The sequence below is a fragment of the Phocoena sinus genome, chromosome 8, assembly GCF_008692025.1.
Source record: "Phocoena sinus isolate mPhoSin1 chromosome 8, mPhoSin1.pri, whole genome shotgun sequence".
Lineage (NCBI taxonomy): Eukaryota > Metazoa > Chordata > Mammalia > Artiodactyla > Phocoenidae > Phocoena > Phocoena sinus.
This window is the reverse complement of record NC_045770.1, coordinates 19,933,684-19,945,995: the sequence shown is the minus strand read 5'-3', so window position 1 is coordinate 19,945,995 and position 12,312 is coordinate 19,933,684.

Below are 12,312 nucleotides of genomic sequence, written 5' to 3'. Positions count from 1 at the left end.
TGGGTGCACAGCGCATGGTGGTATTCAGTGAGGTAACGTCGATACAGCACCTGTGCAGGGCGTATCTGGACAATGACAGTTTTTACACACAACCCCTTGGTTGTATCGGTGACACGGTAGGTGTGTAGGCACCAGAAAGAGACTTTACTATTAGCTGATACACATGCCATCCAGAGGGTGGGACAGAATATTGCTTCACTTTTCCCTTCACAGCATCTCTCAGTCATACCTCTGGGGATCCCCTTCTTGCTCTGGTCTCCCCCTTTTTCTCTTCCACAGCCTCTTAGTCTTTTCTATTCGCAGTCTCTCTCACGGCTGTGCTGCAAGTCCGGGGCCCGGGTCATTTCTGAGGCTGGTGTACGGACCATGAACAAGGCAGGGGTACCAACTGCCTACCCTCACTTCCTTCAAAATATGGTACTTTGCTAACAATTTACCTCTTGTCTCTGTCTTACTGAAGGCTCCTGAGAAGGGGGTGGAAGGGAAAAGGAAAGAATGAGCCTCGGGGAAAAAGACCCGCCCACCTTGTCACCTACATCTTACACTTTACCTGGGTTCCAGTCCCACCTTGGCAGCCAGTTCTTCCCAGACCCTTCAGCCTGCACTGATCTGAAACTCTCTTGAAATTCTAAGCAGAATTTGAATTAATTCAATTTCAATTCAACATCAGAATTTGAGTGAAGCAAATGTTTCTTTAGTTGTACTGGCCCTAGATGCTTTGGGTCATACAGATGATATACATCAGTCAACAGTAAACGGAAAACTCTTGTGCCTTAGAGAAAAGAGAAAGGAGACCTTGCAAGGCTGGGTTTGAAACTGTCAGGAGTGGGGCTGAGAGACGGGCTGGAGAAAGTGCAGCAGGTGAAAGGGGGAAAAACAAGCCGAGAGGGCTTGTGAAATGAGCCTTGTTCGGCCTACGTGCAGAGGGGCTGGTTTCTTGAGTCAGATACTCGGAAGAGGGACAGGAGATGATCACGAGGTCTGTGGGGCCTGGGAGGACAGGAACATCAGTAAGGTACGAGAAGGTGAAAAACAAGCAAGCAAGCTTGCAAACAAACCCCAGACCCTGAATCCCCCTGCACGGTCAGCCATGTAAATGAACGGACAGAGGAAAATCCTAGGATCTGATGGCAGAAGGGAGCGTGGTGGTTACTTAATCAAACCAATCACTTCATGCTCTTCATGTTAATTTACTGAATATTCCCATACCCCTGTAGACGAGTGCCTGCCTGTGCTTCTGATGCTCTCAGGCATACAGTGGACTAATGGGGGGCAGGGGTGGGCAGGGCAGTAGGCAGAGGACATGGCACCCTGCCACTATTTTACAAAAATGAATAATTAATTGTGTAGGAATTATGAAATCATTCGCTGACATGATGTGATGGGAGTGTGAGTAAGACACCGTCCCTGCCCTCTGGGGTTCTCAGGTGATCCAGGAAGAGAGGCATGTGGACACGTAACAGTAGTTCAAGATTAACTCCCCAAAACCGTGTTGGACATGGAAAGGCAGTTCTCTGAAAGAACAGGGAAGTGGGGAATTAAGTTCAGAACACCTTCTTGTGTGTTGTTTCTTTTCTCCTCCCCAACAAGATTGCAAGTTCTTGGAGGATAAATCTTGTACCTCCCTTTGTGTCTCCCACGATACTCTACATGCCTGGGGTTAAGCACAGAGTAGGTGCTCAATATTTGCTCCCTCCTATCCATTTCAGTGCCTGCAGGGCTTAAAACATGCTCTTCATGTGTTAGGTACTTGGTTTTCTTAAATGAATAAAATTAATTTTCCCTCTCTTTCATCCCATCCCTTCATTTCTCTCCTGTCTTCCAAGGATTTGTACAATAAACGATTATTAAGATGAATCATGATATGGTCATGTTAGAAGTTCAGCTTCATTGATAAGAAATTTCACCTATAACATCAGCAAAGATGAATAAAAATAATTCCCAACACTAATGAGGCTGCAGGTAAATGGAGCTTTTATAAATTGTTAAAGGGAGAAAAATTGTTCAGTATTTTGGGGGAAGGCAAACCGATACTCTTTGTCAATAGCCTTAAGCATGCACGTATCCTTTTGCCCAGATGTCCAAACTCTACGAATTTACCCTAAGGCAAAAATTACTGCTGAGAGGAAAGAATTATATGGAAAGAAGATAATCAGCATTCGTCATGGTAGTGAAAGTCAAAAACATCTTAAGGGACTGTATGATTAGTATCTTGAAGCAACCTATAATAATGTGGTAGAAAAGTATTTGAAAAATGGGAGCATATTAAAGATAGATTAAATTTTAAAATATCACAAAAAACCAGCTCAGAAAGCTAGAACAATAGGCATTCTGGAATTCTGGTTTGTTCCTTACTGGCTGTGTGGCCTCAGGAAGGTTACTTGGCCTTTTTTGCCCTTCGGTTTTCTTTTCTGTAAATTTGAGCCGTGGCTGTTTTCTTTGCAGGGTTGCTGTAAGGACTGTTGCTGTGTACATAGAGCACTTGGTTCTGAGCCTGATGTGTAGCAGATGCTCAGTTAGTAGTGGTTTTTATTACCCAATTTCTGCTTTAAAAAAAGACAAGACGTGTACTTGCACGGTGAAAGAAAGACCAGTAGAAATTACAGCAAAGTGTTTGCAGTGTTGTCTCTGACTGGTGATATTGTAGTAATTTTTCTTTCCTTCTTTGGATTTTTCTCTTTTACCAAATTTTCTACAGTGAACATTATGGAAATGATATTAATATTACAATCAGAAACTAAGTGCTTAGAAAAGAAATGGCCTTGGGCTTGTATTAAAAAATAAAAGAATTAAAGAGATGAACTACTGATTCATCTATGGTAGGATTTTAAGAGCCCTTAGGGATAATTTGTTTAACTTCATTTTACAGCTGAGGAAACTGAGGCACTGAGAGGGAAATATATAGGATAAAACATAAATTAGTAGCAGGTGTCACATTTCCTGAGCCAGTGCTTTTACAACTGCACTCGTCTGTCTTTGAGGACCTGGGCCTCAAGAGAGGGGTGGCTTTAGCCCTGGATATCCCCCAAACCTCTGGAGTCACCAGTAGAATCTGGAATCTCTAGAATCTTCTGAATCCCCTGGGGAGAGACTTCTGTGTCCTCTCCTCTCCCCATGCAGAGTAGTGTCAGATAGGGTCCACTACTGGGATTTACTACTTGCTACCGTCCAAGTTTGAACAAATTCCTTCTCCAAATTCTATTTTTTTATTCATTAAATGGAGACAGTGATGTCACTGGAAATGTTTGGCATAATTTCCAGGCCAGCCCTCTCTCCAGGGGGCCAGAGCCGTCTGTTTATTGACACATGTGTGTTCTGCTAGTACGCCCAACCCCTTGTGTCTAAAATGGAATTATTGTCTTTCCTGTTTCTCCTCCTGTATTCCACCTTGGAAAATGGCAGCACCAGAATCCAGGGTGTCATTCTCCACACCTCCTACTTTTTTAAAACAAAAAACAAAGCCCCCAAAACTTTATTTATTTATTTTTTAAAATTTTAATTTTATTGGAGTATAGATGACTTACAATGTTGTGTTAGTTTCAGGTGTACAGTAAAGTGATTCAGTTATACATATACATATATTCATTCGTTTTTAGATTCTTTCGTCATATAGGTTATCACAGAATATTGAGTAGAGTTCCCTGTGCTATACAGTAGGTTCTTGTTGGTTATCTATCTTATACATAGTACTGTGTCTATGTTTTCATGCCAAGCTCCTGATTCCCACCCTGACCCCGTCACATTTACCCTTTGGTAACCATAAGTTTGTTTTCTATATCTGTAAGTCTACTTCTGTTTTGTAAATAAGTTCACTTGTATCTTTTTTTAAAGATTAGATTCCACATATGAGTGATATCATATGATATCTGTCTCTCTCTGTCTGACTTACTTCACTTAGTATGATAATCTCTAGGTCCATGCATGTTGCTGCAAAGGGCATTATTTCATTCTTTTTTATGGCTGAGTAATATTCCATTTGTATATGTACCACATCTTCTTTATCCATTCATCTGTTGGTAGACATTTAGGTTGCTTCCATGTTTTGGCTATTGTAAACAGTGCTGCAATGAACAGTGGGGTGCATCTATCTTTTTGAATTATAGTTTTCTCCATATATATGCCCAGGAGTGGGATTACTGGATCATATCTTCTAGCCCCTTACTGATTAGTTAAGTCTTGCTGATATAGCCCATGAACAACTCACATTCATGCAATCAGTACTGATTAGCATAAGGCACTCTCCATCTGCATAGTGGGTGGATAGGAGGAAACAGGAGGATGAACCAAACTGTCCTCGAGGAGCTTATACTTGGGAGAGGGTTTAAGGTACATAAACAGCTGTAAAATCAGGTAGAGAGGGATGGTCACCATAAGCAAAGGAAGATCGTGGGATGTGGGGCTTGAGATGAAGGGGAGATCAGTTCTAGTGGGGGCTTGGTGGCAGAGAAGAGGACGCACTTGATCTGGACTGAGGACAGTGTAGGATTTGGATATGTATGAAGGCACAGCGAGGAAAGGACCAGGGGTTGGTCAGGGAGGAGTAGAGCCTCATGGGAGAGGGAAGGAGGAGGGTGATAGTGGGAAACAGATGAGGAAAGCAAGGCTAGTGTGAGCCTGCAGAAGGCCTTGACTTCATATACAGGCTTCCTAACTGCAGAGCCCAGGACCAGAGGAGCCATAGGTCTGAGTGACGGGGCAGAGAAGATTCCAAGGACATCATTTTCATTCCTTGGGGATGCCGGTGCAATATATTTACTTCATTCTACGAGACTCATTGAGTCCTACTCTGTGACAAGTACTAGGCTAGGTGGTGTGAAAGACACCCCTGCCCCCGTGGACCATACAGTTTAGTGGTACAGACAGGCAATTAAGAAGTAAACACATTAATTGCAAACTGATATGTGTAGGCAGAAGGAAGCAGCTTCACCCGAAGCTAACGGTGCTTACCCTTCAAGGTCTCTCCCTTGCACGGGGGCCTAGATGTTTTGAATTTGTGATTTTGTACCCTTCTTCTTCAAGTCAGCCTTCCACGTGGCATGAGCTTCAGTTCCCATAGAACCCGGATGTGCCTGGTGCTCTGGATAGAGACTAAGGAGGTAGGGAAGAAGCCTTCTCAGATGGGCATGTCACCAAGAATCTCAGTGCAGGCTGCTCAGCACACGCTGTCCTTTGTCACCTCTTACTCTACATCCTGCGGGTGTGACACCGAGAGCCTCCCTCTTCCTCCTGTGGCTGTGCTTTGGCTGCACCATCCTTTTCTCTGTTCCTCTAAACACTTTCGCAGCTCAAGGCCTCCCACAAGCTTCCACCTGGAAGCCCTTCCCTCAGTTCCTTGAATTGCAGGCTCCTTTTTGGTTTTGTTTCAGGTCTCCGGGTTAATGTCCCTCTGTCAGGGGTGATGGGAAGTGCTCCACAACCTTGCTAATACTTGTAATTGTCGTGCTTTAATTTTGCACATTTGGTGTGCATCAGTATCTCAGTTTCAAGGAATATTTCCTTCATATAACATTTATAGTATGGCCATTTGGGCTTTCTCTTCTAGAAGCACCTCTTCATAACCTTTGCTCATTGCTCCATTTTGTTGCTTGTCATTTTCTTATTGGTCTGTAGGAGTTCTTTACAGGTACTGAACATTTGTTGATTGTATGTATTATATTGTTTCTCAAAATGTGACTTATTTACCTTTCTTTATGGTGTGTTTTGCTAGGGTTTTAATTTTAACGTAGTCACATCTATAATCTTTTCTTCTGTGGGCAGTGTTTTTGTTTTTTTGAGTCTTTTAAAAGGAATCCTCTCCTTCCATGAGGTATTAAAAAGATATCCTTCTGTATTTTCTCCTGAAGTTGGGAAGCTTTACATGTCACCTTTGGGTCTTGAATTTACCAGAGATTTATTTTTGTGACTGTGGGAGATAAGAATCAAATATTCTTCCATATGGATAACCAGTTACATCAAAAGCATTCCATCTCCATGGACCTGTAATGCCAGTGACGGGCGTGGGGTGGGGTATTTAGATAGAAAGATAGGGAAGCCCTCTCTGATGAGGGTACATTGAGCAGAGAGCTGAATAAGTGAGGAATTGAGTGAACCATGCAGTTATCTGGGGGTGCTTCCCTTAGGCAGAGGGCAAAACAAGCACCTATGTCCTGGAGTGAAGCACCCCCAGCGTTGGAGGGAAAGCAAGGAGGCAGTGCTGTGGCCAGGAGGCTGGGATGAAAAGCAGCATGGCATGCTCACTGCACGCCAGGCCAGGTCACTAAGGAGCTTGTAGATCACAGTAAGGGCTTCGAGCTTCGGCTGCCACTGGAGGGCTTTGAGCAGGGAGTGACAGGATCAGATTTATGTCTTTTAGTGATCACGTTGGCTGCTACACGAAGATAAACCTGTCACGGAGCTAGAGATCACTTAAGAAGCAAGAGATGACGGCAGCTTGGGTCCTGGTGGGACGAACAGGGAGGGTGGAAGCGGTCAGATTCAGGGTGTATTGTGAAGGTTGAGTCAAGAGAGCCTGCTGACGGACTGGATGTGGGGTGTGAGTGAAAACTAAGACCTCCACTATTCCCTTCACCCTCTTCTGAAACTCCTACCTGTATGCTTGTTAGACCCTCATATAGTCCATAAGCCTTCTTAACTAAACTTTCATCCCTTTGATCTCTTTGTGCTCTAGCTGCATTCTGGGTGAATTCTACAGTGCCTTCTTTCAACCTACTAATTCCCTCTCTGACTGCGACCAGTGTAGAGATTTTTGTGGCTGCTGAATTCTAAATTCAAACACTATGTTTTTCATTTCCAAGATGAAAACATTTTTTTCATATCTACCTGTTTTGGTTTCATAATTTTTTGTTCTCCTTGAAGCAGATATTGAGAGGTAAAAATGGGTCTCTCTAGGACTGACCCCCCCCCCCCCCAAACAGATGGGCCTCCCAGAAACGGAGCTGGCTTCCCGCAGGAATCCATGGGAACTGGCCCAAGGGCTTATGACAGATGATCCTGATCAACAGCAAGGACTGGGTACCAGCCCCATGCCTTCGCTCCCCCATCAGGCCTGGAGAGGGGGGCTGGTTCTTCCGCAACTATGAATCCCCAGCACTAGGTCGCTAACGCATTTAGCTGCGACCACTCAGCTTGGACCTCAGTCTCAACGAAAAGGGATTAAGCTGGTGCTTCTTCCCATCAAGAACACTGAGCCCAGGTTCTGCCACGTCCTACTGCTGTTGCATCCCAGCCTCTGATTGCTTTGGAAAGAGGCCCAGCCTTCTCCAGTCAACAGCTGAGAGTCAGGGTGCCTCTCCTACAGTCTCAGGTCTGGCCATGCTAGACCTATCCGTGCAGCCCTAAGAGAAAAGGGCACGGGGACCTGTTCCTCTCTGTGATGTACTGCAGTGGGTGCTGCTCCAGCGGGCCAGTGCGTGTGCTACTTGGTCATTGCCTTTGTTTGCGTGGCAGACATTACACCTTCATTTATCTCTGGAACTTCCTCGACATACTTACCTATGTCTGTTACGCTGCTCGCTAAAACTGATTTCATCCGGATTGGGTCACGTTTGGATTATTGATGTTTTTGGCTGTTACGCTTAGCATTCCATTTCTTCATGTGTTTTGTAATTTCAGATGTGTAGGTTCATTTGGAATAGGAAGTGTTTGGATTTGTTTTCTTTCTCCTCTGTGTTCAACCCTACCTGTCTAAAGGTGTTGTGGTTGGTTCCTCTTGGCCCCCTGAACCTCTGGTTGGTCCAGAAATAGGCCTTACACTGCTGGCTGGTGGTTGGAGTTGGGGATGGCATGGTGGGCCATCTTAACTTGGTTCCTGGAAGAAAGGCTTTGTCCTCCAGTTCCCTGGGCCCACGGCTTCCTAGGAAGTTGTCGCCCCAGGCTGCACTTGGCCACAGTTTTTGTCAGCTTCCTTTTCTGGATTAGGGGCGACCTACCCAAAGCTGAGTCTAAGCAGCAGAGCGCTTCCAGGCCTTCCTCTCCACTCCCTCGGCGATCCCACAACATTAAAACTGGAGTTCTGCAGCCTGTCCAGTCCTGCTGCAGCCTCCACGGGGTCACCTGGAGTGGTTGTCAGGGACACCAAGCCGAGAGTGCCGAATTTTCCATGACTTTCTGGTTGAGTGTCGTCCGGTAGTACTTTGTGTAAAACGTTCACCAGCGGAGAGAAAGGGCAGGGGGAGAGGCGCACAGGACGGGCTGGTGAAATACATGGAGAAGGTCCAGAGGGGCCTGTGTGACCCTGCACGGGTGTCCCGACCCTTGTTGTTGTTGTTAGAGCTGAGCCCCCGACACTCTGCTGGCTTCCAGACCTGGCACCCAGGAGCCTCGAGCTTCTGCTCTGCTCACTTGTCATCCAAAGAGATGTTTTTTGAGTCCAACTATATCTTTTGGCTTTCCCTTTTTATATTTTGCAAAGTGTTTGGAGCAGCAGGGATGCAACAAAGCTGGACTCGTTGTGCTATCCTGACCCAGTCGGTAGTCTTTTAATCCATGGTGGGCACGGTCTCAGGTGTGGCTCTGAAAACCTCGGTTGGGATGGCTTCTCTCAGAGCAGCCACGCCCTCTGGTGGCATGTAGTAGTGTAACTGGGAAAGTTAGACTGCTTTGCCAGTAGTATAATGGGGGGGGGGGGGCAGAGGGGACACTCAGACTATTTTCCTCCTTCCCGTGGACTCAGAGACTATGAGACCAACCTCCTACACAGCGCAGGCATCCCCTCTACACTACCTCCAGAGGTGGTCAAGGCCAGCTGGATTAGCTCCCTGTCCAGAATCCACTCCACGTTGGCACAGCTCTGTTTTCAAGGAGTCCTTCTGGTTTTGAGCATCTGTTTCTCTCTGTAGCGCCCACCCACGAATGCTATCTGCCATTTGAAGCAGCACTGAGTAGGTATGCCCCCTCTCAGCTGTTTGAGGGCAGCAGTAGACTTTTCTTCTCCTGGCTCCCTCATTCAACCTCCCTCTGCCCCGCCTGTCGTGTTCTCTTGCTCTGCAGGAACTCTGGGTTATCACATGGACTTTGTAAAACACCACCTGGCCTTGACCAAAGTGGACAGACAGACATTTAGTCCCTGAGAGGATGCTGCCTCCTGACGTCTCTAAAAGAGGAAGACGGAAAATGGATTCCCTCACATCGTCTGGTCTCATCTAAGAATCCTCCCTGGTAGGTAGCCGGCTAAGGCATGTTTCACAAGGAAGCATCTCCCTCTAGTGGCCACCAGGGTGTATCGCAAGATGCTGTCCTCCCTTTCCTTGCTCTTTGGTCCATGAGCATTCCCTTATAAGGTTAAGAAGAGCCACTGAGCTGTGGGTGGATCAGCTGTAGACTGCAAAGCCCCTCGTCTGACTTTCTGACTAAAATGAACTGATTTTGCAGTGGTGACTGGTGAGGGTGAGAGAGCTCGGCTTCAGTTTCCATGTTTCTCATAATTTCCTAAGCCAAAATTTGCAAATGGTTATACATATGTTAATATTATTCCCAGAAACTCCAGAATAATTGTTCTTTTAGGTGGCTTCCTTAATAATGGGCTCCTTTCATGATTTTCCCTGCCTGTCCCTACTTGCTAAGTGGTTTAGTCGAATCCTTTTAGTTGCAGTAAACAGACTCCTTTACACCTGCATCTCAGCCACCTTGCATCTACCGGGTCCTCGCAAGGATCCCACATGGCTATGAAATAGGGGTCCTTCCCCACTCAGGGGACACATGTGCATAGGTTTGCCATATAGAAAATTTTGGAGGGGGGAGTGGGAGAAAATAAACAGTTATTGAACACTTTCTATACTCTAGGTGCTACACTGTTTCATATACATTGTTCATATTTTTGCATCAAGTCTGTTGTAACTATTATTATTCCCATTTTACAGGTAAGGAAACTGGGCTGAGAGGTTCCACCAGGACTGCTGCAAGTTGTATATTTTCATTCTCTAGGAGATGCTCTTCACTTTGTAGTTAAAGCGGCATGTCGGTTAGGGGTGGGGCCAGTAAGTCACTCGCCCAAGCCACACAGCGAAGGAGGGGCAGAGCCGGGATCCAAACCCAGGTCTGAATGACTACACAGCTAATGCTCTTCCTGCTGCATCATTCTCTTGGGGACCCCATAGGAGTAAAAGCAAATGAAGTTAGCTTTTTCCTTCTCCTTAGAGAAAGTTCCATTTACATATTCTGAAATCAAGTGCAGGAAGTATGGAATTTTATCCAAAATGACGGCCACCTCTCAGAAGGAAAAATGAGCATCTACTATGCGTGACACCTACTACTGTCCCAGGTGTTGGGTTATCAGCAAGACTCAGATCCCACTGGAGGCTGTGCTGGGCTGGACTGGGAGTGGAATGATATGCCTCCAGGGTATGATGGAGTCAACCTGAAAACCGAACTTAGTTCCACGTCAGAGGTTCCCTACCCACAGAAATGTGGTTTTAACTGGTCTGGCATGAGACTCAGCATCTCAGTTTTCTAAAGCTCCCTGGGTGATTCTACTGAGCAGCCAGGGCTGAGAAGCACTGATCTAGTCCAGCCACTCATTGTAGAGAAGGAGGGAAAATGTGCCCAGAGGCCAGTGACTGATTAGGGTTGCTACTGCGTGTGTGCTGTGGCTCCTACTGGATCCTCCGCTGTGCCGGGAAGGGACAGGGAAGGGGTGGGTCACCTGTTGGAAGACAGAGGCCATAGTTGGTGCAGGAGAGGCACTTACAAGTGCTCAGTACGTGCTTTTAACCATCACGTCATATGAAGTTGATCCTTAGAGGGCATGACCGCTGTTGTGAGCTGGAACCAGATGTGACTCATGCCAGGAAACTGCTTGCTCTTATTATTAGTTAGGGCAAAAGGAAAAGCTGTTGTAAGAAAAACACCCAAGAATACCGTGGCTTAAAGAACATTGAGGTTTATTTCTCTCTCCTTCAACAGTCTATGGTGAATCAATGAGCTCATTTATTCCACAAGGGCATTCAGGAACCTGGAACCATCCCTAGGGCGTTAGCCAGGACTGCTGCCTAAAGCTGGCACGCAGGCACTAATGGGTTCCAGAAAGAACACAAGGAGCATGTGGATATATTTGAAGTGGCCCGTCACGTTTGCTCATTTTCCAATGGTGAGAATTTAGTCCCATGGAAGCAAGGGGCATTGGGAAAAGTATTCCCTTCCTGTAGCCAGTGCCCAGCTGCAGTTCTATTCCTACAATAGAAGGAGAAAGATTTTAGTGAGCAATGAGTGTCTCCCTGGTAGCCTTCAAGGGAATTTAATCCTGGTGTCCTCTTTCAATCACTCTTCCAGTCAAGAAGCACTTTCAAGTACCTCTTATGAGTCGCGCAGGCATGGGAGATGGGAGCACAGAGCAGGGGCGACTAGGTTGTATGTTTTAAGTCAGGGAACATTCCCTAGAGGCAGAAATGTTTGGACTGAGTTTTGAAGATGAGTAGGAATTGCAAAGAAGGATATGCCAGGCGGAACACAGCTGTGTAAAGGCCTGGAAGTAGATGGAAGTGGATGGGACGAAGGTTTGAATGCGCCAAAGTGGCTGGAGGAGGGCTGGAGAGAACTCTGCAAAGCCAGACCATGTGGACTCCCATTTTGAAGCCAAAGAGTGCAAAGTAACCTTATTTTCTTTCTTTCTTCCTTCCCTTTCCTTTCTCTTTCTCTCTCCCTCCCCTCCCCCTCCCTTCCCTCCTTCCTTTTTCTTTCTTTCTTTCTTCCTTTCTCTCTCTCTCCCTTCCCCCCTCCCTTCCTCCCTCCCTCCCTCCTTCCCTCCCCCTTCCCTCCCCCCCTCCCTCCTTCCCTTCCTTCCTTCCTTCCTTTTTCTTTCTTTCTTTCTTCCTTTCTTTCTCCGTCCCTCCCTCTCTTCCTTCTGTTGACTGAAATAAAAATGCACAACATGAGAGCTGTGAGATTTGGGTTTATTTGGGGACTTACTGAGGACTATAGCCGGGAGATGGCCTCTCAGATAGCTCTGAGGAACTGCTCTGAAGAGGTAGGGGGAGGCCAGTAGATACGTGATTTTGGCGAAGGGTTATGTGCAATCAAGCACACATCTTGGTAGAAGGTTACTGTTAATCACAAGGAATAGATATCTCAGTTAAAGGTTTTAGTGCTTTTCTACGTACAGGAAGATGCAAGAATCTGGGCGCGTGAAATTTTCTCCTGAAAATATCTAACTACCTGAGGGCCTGTTCTACCTGTTTTCCCTGAGCACAGCGTGCCTCATTCCCGATCTTTGCCCTTCATTCCTTTCAGGGTGTATGTAGGTGGAACTGGATGGCGGGCAACATGGTTTGTTTTATCCTTTCCTCCCTCCCTCCCTCCCTCCCTTCCTTTCTACAGTAC